Here is a 14,133-nt window from a genome sequence, read left to right on the forward strand (position 1 = left end):
GGCTGCAAGAGGACGAGCCGCGTTTTCTGCTGCTCTCTGCCGCCTCATTTCCAGCAGTGAGTAGCTTTCCCCTCCGCATGGTCCCGTTTGAGTGTAAAGGGGTGTTTGGCTCTGCTGGACGGCCGGGGGCTGCGTTTGGGGAGGCACAGAGGGGCTTGGATACAGCCAGGTCTACAGCGCAGCTCTGGGGAGTTGGTTGTGTTTTTGCTTGCCTGACTTATTGAAAGTGGCGCTTAAACTTGTGGTTACTTTGTTGTTTCGCTGCTTGGTTTTAATATTAGTTTTCAGTTTAGGTTGAGGTCTTTTTTGCTAGAAACCAGCCAGGCTGCCAGCGTGTGGGACAGCAGTGACCTGCCGGTGGCTTGTCTCCCAGGTTGTGTGCGACAGGCTTGTGTTTCCATCAGGCAGCTTCACCTCCTGCCGAGGCACAGAATCTCCCCCTGGTTTCTGGGTTTGGAGGTTTGTTCGCAGCACACCTGTGGGAGACAACCAGAGTTACACAGCGTGGCAACAGCACAAACTAAAAGCCAGGGACAATCTGCTGTCCCCTTAGGTGGCACCTCGGGCAGCTCTCCCCACGCCTGACCTCCCCCTTGACTGCTGCCCGATATCCCCAGGGCGGTTGTGTGCGGTGTCTGTAGGAAGGGGCAGGAGCAAGAAGGTGTTTTAGACTTTCTGTGATGTTGTAGAGCCCCTGTGCCTGTGCCTGCTCCGTGTGTGTCACAGTGTCACCGCTGCCCTGCAGCACGAACACAGCCACGGGCGTACGGCAGGGTGGCCCTGGGTGTGAGCAGCCCGTGAGTCACTGGGAGAGCACAGAAACCCTCTCGGAGGGCACAGGGGAACAGAACTTTATCCCTGGATCCGCTGTGGAGTCTTTCCAGGGGCTGTGATCCTATTTGTGCGTTTTGGGCACGGCCGCCTCTTCTGCTCATCCTAAACCTCTTTGGAACTCAATGCTTTAAGCTGGAAGCTTCATAATAGATTTAGAGCGATGAGTCAAGGAGGTTTTTTTTTTTAACTTCTGGGGAAGAAACTAAACCAGACTGCCTGCAGTGGCTTATTTGTGTGTATTTTTGATACATATATTTGTGTATATGAACACACAAGTGTACACACAGAGAAGAGCTACTCCAGGCATTGGTTTTTAGGCTGTGTGTGTATAGATGGGCACGTGTATCTGTATAAAAAATGTGTTTTTATAGCAGGATGATGTGAGCAAGCTGAGAGGAGCATTAATTTCTTCCTGCTCTGTCAAGTAATACCCTGCCTTCTTCATTTGCCAGTTGATTTGGTTATGCAGACGAAGGCAGGAAAACAGACCATAACAAAACCACTCTTATCTAATCTGCTTAACAGCACTGTCAGGTAAATCATTAACCCACGGGCCTGGTGCCTGTAAAAGATGCTAAAGAGATTTCCCCGAAATTCCCCTTTTCCAGAAGGTAAGAAATGAAATTAGTTGCAGATCTTGGTTTCACACGTGGGTGTTTGCTGCTGCTGTGGTTTCTGTGCCTGTTAACAAAGTGCTGCAGTCCAGTGGGTTAATGATGGGAGAGGACCTGCTCACCCTGCGGTCTTTTTCCTAAGAGAGCAGCTCCAGCTAAGGCAGAGGGGAAACACAGCATTTACTTACTTGTAAACACTGTCATTCATTAATGAAATGTGATTTCACGTGGGTTTATGGCTGATGGAGTGTTTTGCTCAGCAGCTTCGTTTCCTGGCATCCTGTGATTCAAATCCCTTTGAGCTGGGAAGATTTGCTGTGGGTCTTGCTGTGCTTAATTCCACACCAGACTTCTGTTTTGGTTGACTTTTGTTTCTGTAGGCATGTAAGTGATGGGTTTCTCTGAAGCATTTAATACTTAGAGTCTGTACAGTCCTGTCTACAGTTGCTTTACATTTTGATTGATCATGTTGGCAGCGAGTTTGTTTTGTGTGAGTAACTTAAAGCATGGAAAATCCGTAGCACATGCACAACAGCAGAAGTAGTTCCATTTGTGATGTTTGCAGCCATTGCCTGAACAAAGAAAAAGGGTTCAAGAAGAGCTTAAGCTGTTCTAGCTGCCCATGTCCAAGAGCATGACTCAAAACTTCCAGCTAAACTCCTCTAAGCTCCCTGAGTTGGTGTTGGAATTGTGCCTTCCCCCCGCCCCTAAGCTGGGTCTGTTTAAAGTGCCAAACTCTCAGTGTGGCTGTCTTCTGCCAAAGGTCTGCCTGGTCCTACCAGGGCATGTTCAGGCATCTCCAGGGAGAAAATGGGTCCAGCTGGGGGGCACAGCTCAGAAAGCTGGACCTCACTTTCAGTGCTAGCCCATGGCCCAAGTGCTGTGTGCCCAAATTTGGCACAGCTCAGCACCCTGCACAGCATGTGCTCTGCTTGCCTGGCTTTCCAGCTGCCTGGGAAAGCTCCAAACTGCTCCTGCTCCTCAGGAAAGTGCCCTTTTTGCTTGGTTAACTTTACAGCCTGGCTGCACATTAGCTTTTTAAAGCTGAGCTTTTTAAAGCTGCTCTCCCATGTGAGGAGAGAATTCAGGGGTTGCTGTGTGTCTGACACCTGACGCCAAGTGCCTGGGGGAGGAGATATCCAAACCTGGAGGAGAAGGTGACTCCAGACCTTTCCCCAGCAGGTGTGAGCTTGTGGAAGGAGGTCTCTGTGCTGGGGACACCCCAGCAAGTGTTCCCAAGTGCTGTGTGAGGTGGTCATGCTGCCTTACGGAGGGCAGAGTGGTCCCTCCTCCCTGTCCTGGGAGAGCCCAGTGCAGGAGCAGATCCATGCTCTGGATCCTTGCTGGAGCCTTTCTCCTTTGAGTTTTTAGGGACAAGAGGTGCTGATTGGGATCTCAGCAAGTTCAGGTGAGCCACGGTCTTTTGGGTAACCAGGGTGCCACACTCTGTGTGCAGTCAGAGCTGTTGTGGCCACAAGGCACAAGGAGAAGGAGCACACACCTTGTGCACTCTCCTCTGGCCTGAGGATGGTTTTTTGCCAGGAAAATTGCCCTGATGGAGCACTCTGTTGTCTCCAGCTGCTTTCTGCAGCTGTCTGCATGGCAGAGGAGGTGGGGGAAATGACTCTGGTTAAAAATAGAAAGGTGGATTAGGAAATGTGAGCTATGGTTTCAGCATCCAGCAGGGCTGCTCTCACAACTCGCTGCTGCCACCGAAAGGGGAAGGACCTGCTCGTGCTCCTTGTCTGCAGAAAACCAGCAAAAGAGCAGGTGTTCCCCCCATGCACAGGAGAGGAGGAGGGGGATGCCTCTGAAAAAATCTCGTTGAGCTCTGCTGGCACAGGTGACACAGTCCCAGGTGTGCAGGCACTGGAATTCAGGTGAAGGCTCCCATTGGAAAGGTTGGGTTTAAGCTCATCTGGGTTAGTCTGCCCAAGTTAAGGACAAAGATTTTAGCAGATTTACTCTGCTCTTTGAATTGTTCTTATTCTGCTGTTTTATGAGGAGAGTTCTACTTGGGGGGGAAAAAAAAGCAAAACCAAAAAATAGTGAGGGTGTGATTTCACTGAATGTGAATGTGTAATATGACACTCTCAGAAAAGACTTTATTTTGCAATAAGTGTGTGAAGTGTCAACAGACAAGCCAAGGGGAAATAACTTGTGCTTTGGAAACTATGGACTTTTAAAGTTGTTTTTAGGAAGTGTTTGCTGTACAGTGTTTTGTCACCAGCCTTCAGTGTTTATCACTGTTCCCTGTGGTTATCACTGGTCCTTTTGATGTATCTTCTGTTGACTTTCCTAAAACAACAGAATTCCTGAAATTCAGTTAGGAAAACCATTATTTTCTTTGGGAAAAGTTTGTTTCCTGCTGCTTTTTTTTTTTCCCTTTGATTTCAGGGGTTTGAGTTTATTTTTATTTGCTTTCTTTAATTTTTTAAAAACTCTTTATCAGCTTTTAGGACAGTTTGAGTTCTCCTTGGTTCAGCTCCTGTTGTTGTAGCACTCCCAGCCACACACTGATAAACAGTGACCCAACCTGTACAGTGTTGAGAAAGAAATATGCAGGGGCATTACAGATAGATCCTAAAACCCAGGATGCATCCTTCACCAAGCATTCCCTGCAAAGGATGTGGTGAAAGGACTGCAGCAGTTATTTATCATAGCTAAAGAATGTTTATCTAATACTTAGTTCAGAAAACCTGTCACGTTTCCTGGGCAAATACTTTGGAGACAAACAGCATTTATTCATTTTGAGAAGCTGTGAATACAAGGTGGAATTCAGTATCAGTTTCCCTTTACCTGGAATTGTTCTATCTTTTAAAAGTGAATTTAAGAATTGAAGTTACACTTCAACCTCTGAAGGAGAATCTTGAAGACAAGCAGGTATTTTTACTCAGTTAAGTTTCATAAGACTTCAGCATGATTTCTCACAAATTACTGGACTGCTTTTCATAACCAGGAGTAAAAATTCATTGGTCTCAGTGATAGATATAAGACTGTTTTCTTGTAAATTTAAAAGATCACTTCAGCTGGCAAGCAGGTTTTGCACCACTAAGAATATGGATGCTGTAATACTTGATTTATTTTTTAAAACAAGGAGGTTGAAGACATTTGACTCCAGTTTATTCGTATTGGAGAAGCTGATGCTTTGGGATTGTTGGGTATTAAACATCAAAAGTGAGAAGGATTTAGTTGGAAGACCACCAGCAAGTGAGTTTTGGTGTAACTTTGATTTCAGTTTCTTTATCTTCCCACCTTTCTGGGTTTTTCCATATGATTTCTAACTCCTTTGGTGTTTTGCAATTTTCCCTTTTCATCTCAGCCACCTGCTTTGCTCTGGGGACATTGGTTTGTCTGTTCTAAACCGGTCACAACCCACCTAAATCCTGACATTCTCCAGCTCTCTCTGTGTGTTTGGATGTTGTACTGAGGTTAAAGCAACAAAGAACAGCCCCACCAACAGCACAGGCTGGGGAGGAGCTGCTGGAGCAGCTCTGTGGGACAGACCTGGGGGACACCGAGCTGTCCCTGAGCCAGCAGAGTGTCCTGGGGACACCGAGCTGTCCCTGAGCCAGCAGAGTGTCCTGGCCCAAGGAGGCCAATGGAGCCTGGGGCAGCAGCAGAGCATTGGCAGCAGGGCAGGGAGGGATCCTGGCCCTGGGGCAGCCCTGGAGGCACCTCTGCAGTGCTGTGTCCAGCTCTGGGTGCTGAGCACAGCAGGGCCAGGAGCTGCTGGAGCGGGGCCGTCAGGCCGGGCTGGCCCTGGCTGCAGGGAGGGGCAGAGCAGGGCCCAGGCTCTGCTCCGGGGCCCAGCAATGGCACCAGAGCCACGGGCAGGGCCTGAGCCCAGCAATTGCCCTGCACAGGAGGCACAACTTCTTCCCTGGGCACTGCCCAGCCCTGAGCACATTGCCCACACAGCCTGGGGGCTCTCCTGCCTGGGGCTGGGGCACAGCTGGGTGCACACAGTGCTGTGCCCTGGGCTCTGGGATGGCCCTGCTGGAGCAGGGAGGGGACACCAGGCGCCCACTCAGCTCCTGCAGCCCCACACACCCTGGCATCCTGTGATCTGCCCTGGGCAAACCTTGAGAAACTTTATTTTTTTGTTAATGCAGTTGCCCAGAGAGAGGACAGATGTTTCAGGTGGTGAGGGGATCTCTTGTTCTGGTGGAGTTATGAAAAATGATATTGCAAAAGCCAAATGAGAAATGAAAGCAGCTTTCTGCTGTGTTTGCCTTCACAGATCTCCTTGCAGCTTCTGGGAACAGAAGTGGTGCAACTGTTTGCTGGGAACAGGATTTTAGAGGAGGGAAGAAATGCTTCTGGGGAGCTGAGAGTGAAGCCTCCTAGCCCAGAACAGTTTGCCCCTGGTTTAATTTCTGAGCAACTAAATTTACATCAGCACCTCTCTCCCAAACCACATGTGTTTTAAATGATAACAATATAACTGTTTAGCACAAGGGACTGTTTGCAAACATTTTTGTCTCTGGTGGTGGCCTGGCTTTTATCACATGTGGGAAAGGAAAGGTGGGAAAAGAATTGATCTGGTAATTCTGGGTTACTTAAGCTAAGAGCACTGGGTTACTGATTTGGATTTATCTGGGAGAAAAGTGACCCAGGCTGAGACTTTTGTTAATGTTTAATGTTGTGTAACGTTCTGCCCAGGCATAATTGAGCCATCAGTGCAGGAGTGATCCTGTTGGAGGGGTTTAGTGTGAGTGATTACAGAGCCTGCTGTGGCTTTCATTTCATTGCAGCCTGAGCTCATTGATGAACAGGGTCATCATTTATTTACACTTCTTGGGATCCTTTCACACTGATTCTCCTTCTTTTGGGCATGGAGGAGGATGAGGAGACACCACAAAGTTACCTAAAACACTCTGCCCTCTCTTTCTGGTGGTGGTTTGGCATTTCCCTGGTTCTAGCAGCCTTTCCACTTTCTCCTGATCCTGGTGATTTTTCATCTGGATTGTGCCGTCGGGCTGGAAAGGGTCTGACCTGGGGCTGGGAGGAGCCTCAAAGGATGAAGGAAAGGAGAGACTGAAGAACAGACTCTACTGAGATGGAAAGGAAAATAAGAAAAAAGCCAAAGAGCACGAACACTCCTGCTAGTTATTGTCTAGGTCTCAGTTTGAGATGAATGCTCCTGATTTTTCTTAGTGATTTCCCTGATTTTGTGAGATTCCTGCATAGTGCAGTTTGCCTCCATGCTCTGCCATGCAGAGCTTTGAAGCAGAGAGGGAGTCCTGCCTAAAAAGTACCTTTGGAAAAGAGGTGAGCAGAGCTGCAGAGAGCAGCTGTGGCTGGCCCTGGATCCCTGCAAGTGTCCCAGGCCAGGTTGGAGCAGCCTGGGACAGTGAGAGGTGTCCCTGCCCATGGCAGGGGGTGGAACTGCATGGGCTTCAAGGTCCCTCCCAACCCAAACTGTTCTGGGATTCTGTGAAGTGAATTTATACTCAGAAATAACTTTGGGCTAAAGATTACTTTCAGTTCTGTTGCACCTCTGAATAATCAGAGGAGGAGGCTATCCACAAGCTGAGTGTTAGGGCAGACTTGGCAATTTCTGGATCTTCAGTGGGGGTCTGTTGAGCTTTGTAAGGTAGGAAAGAGCAGTGTGAAGTCCCTGAAAGACCTGAGCACCACTGGCTTGGAGCTTTGCATGTCCTGTCCTAGAGAATTCACTGACACAGCTGAGCACATCCTGAGCTCATCCATCTGCCTGCAAGATCACCTCAAGCCCACTTTGTAAATACAGAGTAGTAAAAAGGTGGTCCAAAAATACTTGGGGTCACATTTTCACAGTGGAAAGTGGTTTTCAGCTGCCTCCTGGGTTGTCATGACTGAACTTGGAGGTTGTTGTCTGCCACCAGCTGTCTGAAAGCTGCTGTGCCTTTTCAATCAAATTGTACAAACACAGAAAAGGCAAGATGTTGAGCATTGGAAGTGTTATTTGTCAGTCAACTGCCTGAAATAAAAAATCTCAAGAAAAAGGAGATGGCAGTGATTGGGGGCAAGTTTTCCATAAAGTAGCTATTACTCCTCCCTAGAGAAATTACAGAGCAACACTTGTAACTGCAGACCCTTGAAATTGTAAAGATGTTGTGTTTGTGTGGCAAAGCTCTGGAGAACAGACACAGCAGTGAGTTTTAGCAGTGCAGTTCATAACTGCTGTCATGGCCCCAGGCAGGGAAGTCAGACAGAAAGGAGCATTTTGGTCATTCTGGCTGAATTCCCAATGAGACTCCCTGTGGGTGGGCAGGCCCTGAGCAGCTGGGGCTGCCCCTGGATCCCTGGCAGTGCCCAAGGCCAGGCTGGACATTTGGAGCAGCCTGGGACAGTGGAAGCCCATGGCAGGATGGGTTTTATCTATTCCAGGCCATTCTGGGATTCTGTGCTGTGCCATCCCATTCCAAGTGCTGGGTTTGGTGGAGGCCCACACCAAAAATCATCTGATGTTTGTCTTGAGGCTTCATTCTGCCTTTCACCCATCTGGCCTGACTAAATAATCCATGAACTAAAGTGGTTTCTGCTATTTTTAGGCAGTGCAGATCACAAAGGAGAACATAGATGCAACATTTCTTCATATCAAGCTCCCTTGCCTGCTGACTGACCCCAAATTCTGTGCCCTCCCTCAGGGGACACAAGTCCCCTTGTCCTCAATGATTTATGCAGCATCTACAATAACAGGGCCTGTTGCTTTTGGACGTGGGTGCATTCATATTTTATGTCTCTGCCTGCCCTTCATGTTTTATTTACTGGAGAGTGTAAGGAAATTGGTTACTTGGCAAAAAGTGGCTTTTAGTGGGCTAAGGAGCTCCAGGTTTCCTGAATTTTGGGCTGGCTCTGTGTCTGCTCTGCTCCCCAGGGGCTGTTCCACTGCTTCTCAAGAGCTTTCTGAATATTGATCCTTCCTCCTTGCTCCTCCAGAAAGGAAGGAGAGCCTGCAGCCTTGCTGCTGGCAGCCTGTCTGCTGCAGATTGTGTTTGGGGAGGGCAAGAAATCCCAAAACCAGCCAGGAACATGGTCTCCTTGTGCTGTCCAGGAGCTGATGGCTTTTCTGGGCTGAGCTCAACTGTGTCCCCATTAAATCTGAATTTACATGGTGCTAAATGTGGCATGTCTTACATTTCAGACTGATCCAGACCAGCACAAGTTTGTCATGGGATCAGATAAATTCCAGACCCTGCATTGTTTCAGTGCTGATGTGAAATCAAATCTAGAATTAGACCCTTGTCAGTGCTGTTGTGGTGCCACACAGGGTGAGCTGCATATTTCAGCAGGATCTCTGCCACTGTGCTTCTATCCCCTCACCCACATGAGATATTTGTGGATTTAAGTTATTTTCAGACTCACTGAAAAGCTTTTGCAATGCCCAAGGACAGATAATAATATATTTACTTTTCAAAGAGAACCTCATGTGTATTTATACCCTGTGCTATATCTAGTAGCTCCACCCTTACCTCTGAAAACCTCACAAACAAAACAAAAAGACCAGAACAACCCCCAAACTCCAACTTCTGTGACTATTTAACATCTTTTGGTGTGTACTTTAGTACTTTTATCTTGTTTTCAGAACACCACTTGTGTTTTTCCCACCAGTAGTCATTTCAACAGCTCTTGCATGGCTTGCAGGAAGATTTTTTGTTTTCTTTTTAATAACCTCTTACTGAAATGTTGTATTTTATCAGGTTTAGAAGGTGTGGGAGATTTATCTAAAAGTTGCATGTCAGAGCACAGCTCGAGGACAGTCCTGTAGAGCAGGTCTGGTTGTGGCCTGGGTGCCCCTTATTTGTTTTGTGCTCCTAAGATATTCTGGAGGCCCACATGCATTTCCCAGGCCTGGAGGGAATTCTGGGGAGTCACAGAGCCTGGCATGAGGTGTCTCCATGGGCTTTTCCTGCTCCCAAGGGCTCCTTGTCAGATCACACAGTCCCAGCATGGTTCTGCTTGGAAGGGATCTTCAAGATCCTCTCATCCCAAGCCCTGCCATGGGCAAGGACACTTAGAACTTGAAGGGCTTATTCCCATCAAGGTTTTGTGTGGCTGTGCTGCAGGGAGATGGAAAGGAGCATCACACTCCCCTACATCTCCTTCTGATTCTTCCAGACCAACTATGCAACAAGAGCCTTCCTCTCCTTCCTGCACGTGCATGTCTTGAAGAGACTTATTTGATTTTTGGTGCAACTCTGAGCAGGTATTGCTGGAGAGAGTGGACTCTCTGTTCAAAAATTCAGATGCTGCTTCATTATCTACTTGGCCATTCCCCTTTTCTCTTCAGCCTCAGCAGCTTTTTCCAATACTCTTGCAATTTCCCATCCTTCCCCAGCAGTCACAGAGCCCTGGCTCCATGGCCAGGGATCTCCTGATCCAGCTGGGAGAGCAGATAGGTCAGAGTGGGGCTATTTTCAGGCAGCACCTCATTGGCATGCCTGCCTTGCTCTCCTTAGTACCTTGCTAATCTGAGCTTCACCCACCTGCAGACTGAAATCTTTCCTCCTCTCCCTCCCTCTCATCTGTTCACACTTAACAACAACAAATAGTTAAAGATGCTTAAGCCAGATGCCTCCGGAGCTGCTTGGTCCTGCAATACTTTGCCTCAGAAGGGATGGAGGTTGATTTGTTTGGGTTCCTCTTTCTGGAAGAAGAGCAGAGCCACTGAGTTCCTGCAGTTCTGGCTGCTGTAAGATGCAGGGCTGGGCCCTGTTGCATTTAACTGTTGGTGTAACAGCAGCTGTGAAAGCCAGGCTTGGTTCTGCAGTGATCCTCCCGAGGCCATGGGCATCCCTTCGTTAATTAAATAGTTAATTCCCGTGTCCACTTCCCAGGATGGAATGCTGGCTTTTATTAATTGTTTTTCCAAGGGTGGATGTGGCTTTTGAGTGCCTGAACCAACTGAGATTATCTAAGCCATGGGCTGTGTTTGCTGGGAGCAGCGTGTGGCCGGTGCCCCACAGGGAGCTGCACTAATGCTTTGTGAGATTGTAACAAACACAGCTCACTATTTCAAATTTTTATAAAAGTTTGTTAAGGGATAAAAGAGATAAATCCGAGTGCTGGGATGCTTGGCTATTTGCACACAGTTAACTTAAACCATTTTCTCTGTAAAACCATTCTTAAACCATATGTTCCTATATGCTGTTACATTATAGGGGGTACATGTATATTCATAAGGGTTTATACATATTCAAACATTCTTTTGAGTTTTAACCTTTGACTTGTCTTCATGCCATCTTGCAGATGAAACCAATATATTTTATTTTTTCTTCTTGTTGTATTTTCATTCCCTGATAATGAGGGTCAATAAATTCTTTTTTTTTTTCCTGGTGCTCTGGTTTCTGTTTCTGTTATCTCGTCTTTCAGATAAGATAGTCCCTGAATGTGGAAAATCACTTTTAATTATTTTACACCATTTTCTGAGTTAGTTACATGAAAAAATAATTTCAACATTATGCTACAGTCTAAGATAATATATATGACATTACTACTTATAAAAGCTATATGGTGCATAGATGAACTGACAGATTATACTATATCAAAAGCAGTAATTACAAATTGTACTATATCAGGATTTTTGTGACCAATAATAGCTTGCAAAACAAAAGTTAATACAGAAATGAGAAAGCAAATAACTATTTGTTATTTATAACAAGAGGAAACACATGCAGAGGGCATCTTCCAGTCTGTGCTGTAAGTTTTGGCTTGCCTTCTTTTAGTTAAAAGAAAATGTTTAGACTGGTAAGGAAAGTTTACTCGAGGCTGTGCTGGCAGCTGGACATCCCTTCATCCCTTCTGTGGCAGGAGGAGAGGGATCACATGGCCACCCATTCAGGAGGCATCTGATGGAAGTGTTTTTAGTTATTTCTGGCTGTGAAGGGTGGACAAAGTGCTGGCTGAGCTTTGCACTGTGTTTTGGGTTGCTTTGCTGTTTTATGGGCTGTGGGTGAGTGGTGGATGACAGCATTCCCCAGGTGGGGGACTTTGGAAGGTGAAATATTGTTCAATTTCAAACTGACAGAGAGCAGGGTTAGATTGGGTATCAGGAAAAAATTCTTCCCTGTGAGAGTGGGCAGGCCCTGGCACAGGGTGCCCAGAGCAGCTGGGGCTGCCCCTGCATCCCTGGCAGTGCCCAAGGCCAGGCTCAAGCAGCCTGGGACAGGGGAAGGTGTCCCTGCCCATGGCAGGGGTGAAATGAGCTGAGCTTTAAGGTCCCTTCAAACCCAAACCACTCTGGGATTTTATTTTTAAACACAGCTTCATTTCCATGGCAGGAACACAAGCTGCTCACATGTACCTGGTACCTCCGGCTGAGATTCCCTTGCTTGGCTGGAATTACAGGTTACCTTTGGAGCTGATTTAATTGATGTGTTCAAATCCTACCAGTTCAGCCTGTGGATCTGTTAGCCAGCCATGCAGACTTTCCTGTTCAGTGTGCCAGGTAGTGGAGTGATTTGCAGAAGAAAGGATGGCTGAGAGTTCCAGAGATGTTCCCTGGGATTGTCCATGGCCAGGTGCCTGATGGACAATCCCAGGGAACATCTCCATAAAGGTGTTAGGACAGCATGGCACAGGCACATCCCTGTGCCTCAACTGTGCCACTAGAAAAGGAATTTAGAAGCAGTTGGATGTGTTTGCAGGAGGAATTTACTTCTGAGGCTATCAGGTGGTTATTGAAATATTCATCATTTCCAGAACAGTTAGATGGTGAGATCTGAGTTTTCTATCTTCCTTTATTTCTTCTTCTTTGTGAACCTAATTGATCATAACTTTGGAGCTGAGGGGAATATGTAAAACATATTTTGCAGCCTTTGAATACACAGTAATGACTTCAAGTGACTCTGCTTGTGGTCTGGGCAGTTGTTTGACCTGGTGGTACTGTCACCATTGCTGTCAGTGTGAAAGGAAACTTGTTTTCAGTGTTATTTTGTGATCTGCAATCATCTATCAGTTAAAATTGTAAGGAATGCTTGGTCTTTCAGGGAAGATGTTTGTGTATTCTTTGGGTTCAGTGCCCACTTGTGTTGTCAGCAGCAAGATTTGAGCAGGATTTGCTGGTGTCACAGATCACTGATGGGAGCAGTGTCACATCTGACATGGATTGGGAGCAGCTGAGAAGGAACAGTGGATGGAATGAGCAGGAATAGTTTGACACACAGATAAATCGGTGGGCAAGGCACTGGGCAAGGAATAGCTTGGGTTTCTGGAGGCCAGATTCTGGAATTTGGAGCTTGTTGGATCATCAAAGTGTGGCATTCAGTGCCCAAAACACTGAGCAGCAATGATGAAATTGCCTGTAAAAGGCAAAAGCCAGAGACCCCTGGAGCAGGGACCAGAGCTGCTCTGAACTTTTTGGCACCCTCCTTGTGGATGGCTGGGCTGGGAAGGGGAGGATTTGTGTCCCCAGCCCCACTGGGTTTGCTGTCAAGGCCAAGTGGAAAATGTGCACTGCAAACAGAGGGATTTGGCTTCTTGTGATGGAGAGTAAAGGTTCTGGGGTTTGGCAAATCAACAGAGAGGGCTTTTCCTGCTTGTAGCATAACCACAAAAAGGAAGATGCCAGGACAGTTCATCTGCAATGTCAGGAGATCTGGCTCTAAGACACATCCCCACCGTGCAGGCTGTACCCCCATAATTTGTTGGCAGTCAAGATGGTTTGGGATTTTTTCCTTTTTCTTCCCTTTCCTGTGTTTATGATTTTTCTAGACCAACTCTGCAATAAGAGCCTTTCTCTCCTTCCTGCAGATACATGTCTTGAAGAGACTTATTTGATTTTTGGTGCAACTCTGAGTAGGCATTGCTGGAAAGAGGAGGACTCTGTGTTCAAAAATTCAGAGTATTTATACAAGAAGTAATCTTGAATACGTGAGGTGTTTTGTCTTTCAGACCAAGGAACACTCAGTGTTACATGAAACTAAATTAATAAAGGCAAACCCAGGGATTGTTTTGTTTTCCAAGAGGAATGGCATTGAAAATGGATAATGTTGACGGTGTGTCTTTTTGGGTGGGTTTATGAAAAGTAACAGCTGAAGTGCAGAGAACAGCATTGTGCATGAAGATATTCACATTTCAACTCTGGAGGCTTGGAGTCTTTGATGTGGGTCTGATGTGTTGGGACTTCAAAAGCAGGATGTTTGAAATAAAATATTTATATTGCTAATGAAATATGGAAATATTATTCTAGGCTGGGAATCGTAGCGTGTAAATTTAGTTTGCTTTTGCTTTAGTTACAACCCTGGCAAAGTCAGTTGGGAGGGAGCAACTGTTGTGGTCTGGCTACTGTCTCATACATTGCCAGTAACAAACCCTAATATTAAAAAAAAATGTCAAGTAACTGATTTAAGTCTTCAGTGAGGATCTGTTTTCTCTGTGATTTCTGCCAGGTTTCCTTTTCCTAATCTGCATGGCTGGTTAGGCAAATTATGCTGGAGTCTGCATTTCAGAGCCACGTTACCATCAGTCACAAGATTGCTCTCAGTTTCCTTGGGCACAACTTCCCTTTCTGTTCCCGTGATTTTTTAATTTTTAAATTCATGCTGCCACTTAGATTCCCAGAGGTTTCCAACAAATCTGACTTTCTAATAATAAATGGCTTTTAGGTAGTCACTGGAGGTAAAAAACCCTCACAAAAACCTCAAAACACCTGCACTAATTGAATTAAAATATGGAGCATGTCACAAATGTTTAGCCT

The 14,133-nt window shown here is 46.5% G+C and overlaps 1 protein-coding gene across 2 annotated transcripts in view; it reads left to right on the top strand.

Annotated features, from left to right (window-relative positions):
* Positions 1 to 14,133, top strand: part of SGMS1 (sphingomyelin synthase 1) — a 63,477-nt gene that overhangs the window by 29,278 nt on the left and 20,066 nt on the right. The window contains exon 1 of one of the 2 annotated variants that reach the window (XM_005428843.3): positions 1 to 56. The exons of the other annotated variant lie outside the window; for it this stretch is intronic. The gene's annotated coding sequence lies outside the window, so the exon portion shown is untranslated. The remainder of the gene's footprint in view (positions 57 to 14,133) is intronic. 2 annotated transcript variants of the gene reach the window in all.

This window comes from Geospiza fortis, unplaced genomic scaffold (assembly GCF_000277835.1).
Source record: "Geospiza fortis unplaced genomic scaffold, GeoFor_1.0 scaffold284, whole genome shotgun sequence".
Taxonomy (NCBI): Eukaryota; Metazoa; Chordata; class Aves; order Passeriformes; family Thraupidae; genus Geospiza; species Geospiza fortis.